Below are 6401 nucleotides of genomic sequence, written 5' to 3'. Positions count from 1 at the left end.
CTGGAAACACTTCTCCCGCTGCAATTACACAACTGCCGCTTGCTTTACTTGGAGGGTAAAATTAGATGTGGGTTTTGAGCCCACCCACTCTTTAGGAGTGACTGGCGTTACCCTGAGAAGCCGGCCACACTATATAAAATAGTAACCCCGGCAAAAAATACATTGGGTTGCCGGTTCCAAAGACTCTTCTACCAATTTAAAGCATGAGTCAGCAGAAGAGGAGCGCCGCAGGAAGTGACTGTCTCCATCTCACAAGGTACCATGGCTCCTGCCAGAAACTTTTCATGCTTATTCAGGCTCCACTTGACTAAACACATTTGCAAGATACTGCTCACGTTTTGACAACCAACAGCGTTTCTCACAGCACAGCTTCCTCTTAACACTACGCAAAAACCTGTCGTTTAGATTAAAAGTGTTTCTTTTTCCTCAGTGTAAACACTGATGCAGTTCTCTACCCATCTATCAAGTGAAAAGCCTGGAACATGCAAGAAGAGTAAAAACAAAACAAGGCTTAATAAATATTTCACAAGCACAGATATGACACCTCGTTTGAGAAAAACCTTGCCCCATCCCAAACAAGCAACACAGGGAAGAGCCAGCACACAGTCAGTGTTCCCTCCTGCGCCCACAAAATACCATCATAGTTACACAAGACTTATCTGATTAGCAAGGCTGCTTTATATGAAGCATTTTCATGTGTTTAGTGTAAAATAACTAAAAATATTAAGCTAGAGGAAGATATAGCACTTGTCAGCATAAGCATATTTGGGTTGGTTTTGTACTGTGCAGGGGCAGAGAGGAAAAACTCCTCCTTGTTTCTGGTTCTTAACCACCTTTCCTCTAGCCAGCGCTGGAGCAGCCTGCCTCCCCTTACTTCACCTACCACCTACACCACAAAATGGGTATCTGTTTTAACTTTCTTAATGCAGATTAATCAAGTCCAAGACAGATTAGCATACTGCTTTAGTGCAAATACCACCCAACCTCAGGAAAACATTTACAGCTAAGTACTCCCTTGAGCTGTGATACATACACCAAAAAAGCTTAACACACACCTTCAGGAAGGACATTTCATTCCTCCAAAATGGTCACATAGCACATTTTGTGTTACCTTCTGTTTTAGAGCAATCTATCACACTACAAATCCAAATAGGACCAAAAAGCAGCAATTCGTACAGTTGTAAGTATGAAACACTACAAGAACAGAATTAACAAGATTCACATAACTTCCCCTACAGAACCTAAAATATAAGCTGAAAGAACCAGACCTTAACCCTTGCAGCTGAATTCAGTGCCTGCAAGACTCAGTCCTGCTAGAAGTTAATCAGGTCCCCTGATGATAACTGTGAGGCCATACTTAACATGACATTTTTTTGACCAAATGTTATTTAAGCAATCAAAACCAAGAACATAGTTCATGCAAATAAAACATACCAATAAAGCACCCTCTATCTCAGTAACCAGTCATCGAAAGCTTCAACGCAGAATACACTAACTTTAGGCCCACAAGAACAGCGAAAGTCATAAATCTTATCAACCAACCTACCTAGTGCTAGAGGAGGACATTACAACTCATTCAGTGTTATTGTTTAGGTACTTTCAAAAAGGGAGGAAAAAAAACAAACCAAAAACACCCCAAAAAACAAACCCCAAAACTCTCCAGCTCTATATGCTACCACAGAAGTCTAGCCACTTTGCAACTGCAATGGTGATGAAAAATAATTTTTATCATCAAATGTCCCACATTTCAGTTCATGCTTCTGTTACACAAGCAACTAGCAGCCTCTTATCACTACAAGGGAGAAGCCTCATCTCTTTTTCTCCCCACCTTTCCCCTCCCAGTCATGCAGTCTGTCCAACTCCCTCAGCCCAGCTCTGGTGCTCATCAGACCTTTCCACCTGTCTCCAAGTCACTGATGTGGCAGACGTTTGGCCAGCTTCTGATAAACAAGAGCATGGCTTACCCCAGAGCATAAGGGGAACGGCAAAGCAGATTCTCCTCCATTTAGCACTGACCTCCTAGATTTGCTTACCTCATCCCATTTAAAACAAACCAAACAAAGACCCACACACAACACCAAACTATCATAATAAGAATGCCCCAAGAATAATTTGCTATCCTCACAGAAGTAAAGATACCATTAAAATAAAAAATCTACAAAGTGGGATATCTGACCTAGGTTCGCAGTTGACCCTACCTCACCGGACTGAAAATCGTGAGTAAACACATCTGTATCTAGATGTTGGGAAACGAGACATTAAAAAATTGCTATTCAAGTTATTATCCCATACTGAAGGAGACTCAGTAAAACTAGACATTAAAAAGGCTAATTTATAAGCTCAGTTGCTGCACATAAGCCATCTATTTTCCCTGTACACACATATTTTGGAGAAAATGCAGAGGCACCATTTTAAGGTCCAGGCTCAAGTTATGCCTTTGCTACTCTTACAGTATCTGTGGCAATGCAGAAAAAAACCCACAGAAACAGCAGATTGAAGCTGCAAGTACATTAGGCAGGGAAGCTTTGATAGCAGTGTAAAAGAGATTCAGCTTGCTGCCACCAAACTTTGCACTGAGGACAGTTAAGAGAAAGCACTTGACTCTCATTTGACTATTGTAATCATGGAGGAGCTAAAAGGCCATTTGTTCTGTAATCTTACACATACAGAAGACAGCAAGTTCGGAGGACTTGACAGCTCAAGAGATCAAGAACAGATCCTTTCATCTTTAAGTCACCAGTTCAAACAGAGACCAGAATAGTAGCGATCAAAAGCTACATGTGATGGCTGTTCGGGGATTAGATGAAGAGATGGTTACTTGCCGTCCAGTTCCCAACAGATCAGCATGAATCACAAGAGCTTTCTTCACAATTCTGCACCTGTTTTTCACAGTCTTGAATATATTATACCTCCTGGTTTCTGTACACATTAATAAGTAGCAAAGCAACTGAACTGCTGCGTACACATACTGAACTTGCATTATAGAAAAGGACTTTACCCTCTAGTTGTCAATTATGTCAGCACTACAGCATGTGTTGACTTTTTTATTATTTTTGAATTATAGCTCTGACTTTTAGCTTTTTTATTATTAGAGACAGTTTTAGAAGTAATATTTACCTTCCCATTCCTTTCACACCTTCAGATGCTGCAATTCTGTTTAGAAACAATAGTTCTCAGAAGCTTGCTGTGGAAGATACTTTTGGAAACATATTGATTTTAAAAGCACATTAGTATAGGAATTTCAGAACTTTGGCATTTGGGAAATGATTTTGAGACATAAGTAATAATTTTTTATCAAACCTAAACCACATAAAGTTCGTGAGGGCCATGTCTACACAAGGACAGGAGGAAAAAATTCCCTGTGTGATGAAAGAAACATTCTTTTTCATATCCTTATACATTCTTCGATACATCAGTGTGCTGTCTCTAGAAAGTCAGTTAGCAATAGCTCCTTTCCAACCCGACTTTAGTTTTAGAAGTCCACAGAAGTACCTGAAATTTCCAGGCTGCACAGCAAAGATGAAAACAAGTTCAGAGTATACGTTGACTGAAGATTCTGAAGCGCAGGTTCATTGTCCTGCTATGAACACCACTATCAAAAACAATCTTCTACACAACCCCAGTAATACATAGTTTGGTAGTTCTTAGTAGCATATTACTTCCCAAGAATGAAGTTGCTGATGAAAAGCCAAGATCTTCAAGCCTAGAAACTTCAGTATCCTTAGGAGTAACTAAGGAGGCCCTCACATACAAAAAATTCAACTTGCTATTCCAGGACTCTAGAGAGAACAACATACCAGACTGATGAGATTTCAGTAATCTTCAAGAACTTTGAGATTTCTCTTGCTGCTCTCAATCCAAGATGTGCTACTGCACTGCAATAATCAAATCTGGAAACAACAGAGGTGCATGTGGTAAATACTGGGTTTTCATCAGAGAGGAGCGGTTAGTTGTCTGGACAGCAGTACAGATACACCAGACAAACACATTCCCCTGGAAGTTTTAGCAGCTACCTCAAACCACCTAGAGCTTAGCTACCCAGAGAACTCATTATTAAAAGTTCATCCGTATGTTAAATTCCAACTGCTTCCTTCTGTGTCAGGAATAAGCCATTAGAGAATCACTTCAATTCCTGCCCCCTGTTATCTCCTGGCCTATAAAGCTGCACAGCCATAACAGGTCTCACTCACTCTCAGCAGCTGCCATGTTGGTTTGGTTTTAGGGTTTGGTTGTGGTTTTTTTCCTGTTATTGTTTTTTTTTGGATTTTGTTTGTTTTGTTTTTTAAATCAGATCACAGAATTATATCTTGTACAGCTGCACCATCAAGGCCTCCACTGATAGATGGCAACATCACTTGCTTCAGTCAGAGTCCTTGAGAAAGGATCTAAGCATTTTAAAAGACTTTTCCTTGACATCAGATATCTCTTGGGTGGGAAAAAAAAAAGTGTACTACAGTTCCCATTGAATTCAGCATGGTCCAAGTACATTTATATGTAATCTATAATACTCTTTGTAGCTTAAATCAAGTATCTTGAATGCAAGTCATAGCCCATTCAATGTTTAAAAACAAACAAAAAAATAGCTGCATAGTTATTAGCTGCCAAGAAAATGGAGCCAGAAGTTTGTATACTTACAATTCTCTCAGAAATCAGACTGATTAATATAGCTGTTACAAAAGGACACACTCTCACAGAAACAGGGATTACCTTTATCTGTAACCATAGTAACTTTTCAGTAGTTTGTGTTAACGCTACTCTCCTTCTGATAACTTGCCACTATCTCTTTCAAGCTATTTGTATAAGGTTTTGAATGTGCCATCTGAGACCATAAAGTAACAAGTTGAAAAGTAAACTTACATTCTTAGATCACACTCTTAAAAGTATATTATGTAACATACAATGTTGATGATTTTTGACATAAATTAATGATTAGTGTGGAAGTACATTTATTTTAATCTGTTATTATTTTAACATGATTCATAGTTTTGTAAGACAAAAAGAATATTTTAAGAGGTATCCTATGAAATACATACAGGAAACAGTTTCTTCAGTAGTGAAGAATTTCTTCTCCTCTATCTGGAAAATAGTAAACCCAAGGAATTATGCCACTGATCACAGAATGGTCACGGTTGGAAGGGACCTCTGGAGATCATGTAGTCCAACTCCCCTGCCAAAGCAGGGTCACCTAGAGCAGGCTGCATAGGATTGTGTCCAGGCACGTTTTGACTATCTCCAGAGAAGGAGACTGCACAACCTCTCTGGGCAACGTGTTCTAGTGCTCTGCCACCCTCAAAGTAAGTAAGTTCTTCCTCATATTAAGATGAAACTTCCTGAGTTTCAGTTTGTGCCCATTGCCCCTTAACCTGTCGCTGGGCACCACTGACAAGAGTCTGGCCCCATCCTCTTGACACCCACCCTTAAGGTATTTGTAAGTATTGATGAGATCACCTCTCAGTCTTGCTCTTCTCCAGGCTGGACAGACCCAGTTCCCTGAGCCTTTCCTCATAAGGATACGTCAAAGACTTTGATATTCAGTGTCATTAGGAACAAAAATCCTCCCAAAACACATTTATTTTGTCCTGAACAAATATATGACAGATCAGAAGAGAGCCAGTCCCCTTGTTCTAGGTTAGGTGATAATTAATGTAAAGAACAGGTGTAGATGTCACAGCACTAGATAAATCAGGCAGAATTCAGAGAGCAAAGCTGTAAATGTTGAAGGAATGACAGGAAAGAGACTAAGGAAGGAATTGATATATTTGCTTCCTCAATTGTTGAGTTACCATCACCTACAGTTCAGAAGAGGATTAGCGCTCTGTGAAAGAAATTATTTAAGATGACATCAGACAAACAAAATCATCTGCTTAGAAGCAAGAGGAGGAAGAGAATAGTTTCTTCTTTCCCTCCCCCCCCCCAAAGTTCATAGGGAAGCTTACCAAGCTGCACCCTCCTCTCTTCAGTGTACACAGTTTGGCACAGTTAAGATGTGACCATAGATCCTTAGAAGAATGAAAGAAACTCAGCACACTCTTTACTCCCCATAACTCTTATGCAATGACATCTATTCTAGGACAAGTCTGGACAAACATCCAGGGAATGGACTTCAGAACACAACAGTGCACTTTAAGTAAGTCTGCACAGGGGGAGAAGTAACTACTGTCAGTTTTGTCAAATGCCTCCACATTACATCAGCACATTTGGTGGAAGCTTCTCTATTTCGTCGTTGTTGCTGTTGTTATTAGCAGTAAGATAATTAGTGCTTTTATTTTTTTAAGACTCCCTCATCCTAACATCCTGTGGAAACAAGAGTGGGTGTTCACAGACCTTATCTATCACTCCAGGCTTTTCGCAGAGCCTAGAAGGAGGTAAGTTTGGTTAAATTTCACAGGGTTCCTCAGTGA

The 6401-nt window shown here is 39.9% G+C and overlaps 1 protein-coding gene across 1 annotated transcript in view; it reads right to left on the bottom strand.

The window, feature by feature from the left end:
- The window catches only part of ZFAND6 (zinc finger, AN1-type domain 6), a 35753-nt gene extending 31866 nt beyond the window's left edge, over positions 1–3887 (bottom strand). The window contains exon 1 of the mRNA XM_009703409.1: positions 3798–3887. The gene's annotated coding sequence lies outside the window, so the exon portion shown is untranslated. The remainder of the gene's footprint in view (positions 1–3797) is intronic.
- Between the last annotated feature and the right edge of the window lie 2514 nt (positions 3888–6401).

This window comes from Cariama cristata, unplaced genomic scaffold (assembly GCF_000690535.1).
Source record: "Cariama cristata isolate BGI_N322 unplaced genomic scaffold, ASM69053v1 scaffold11577, whole genome shotgun sequence".
In the NCBI taxonomy this organism is placed as follows: Eukaryota; Metazoa; Chordata; class Aves; order Cariamiformes; family Cariamidae; genus Cariama; species Cariama cristata.
Note: the sequence above shows the minus strand (reverse complement) of the source record. Positions and strands in the feature narration are given on the sequence as shown.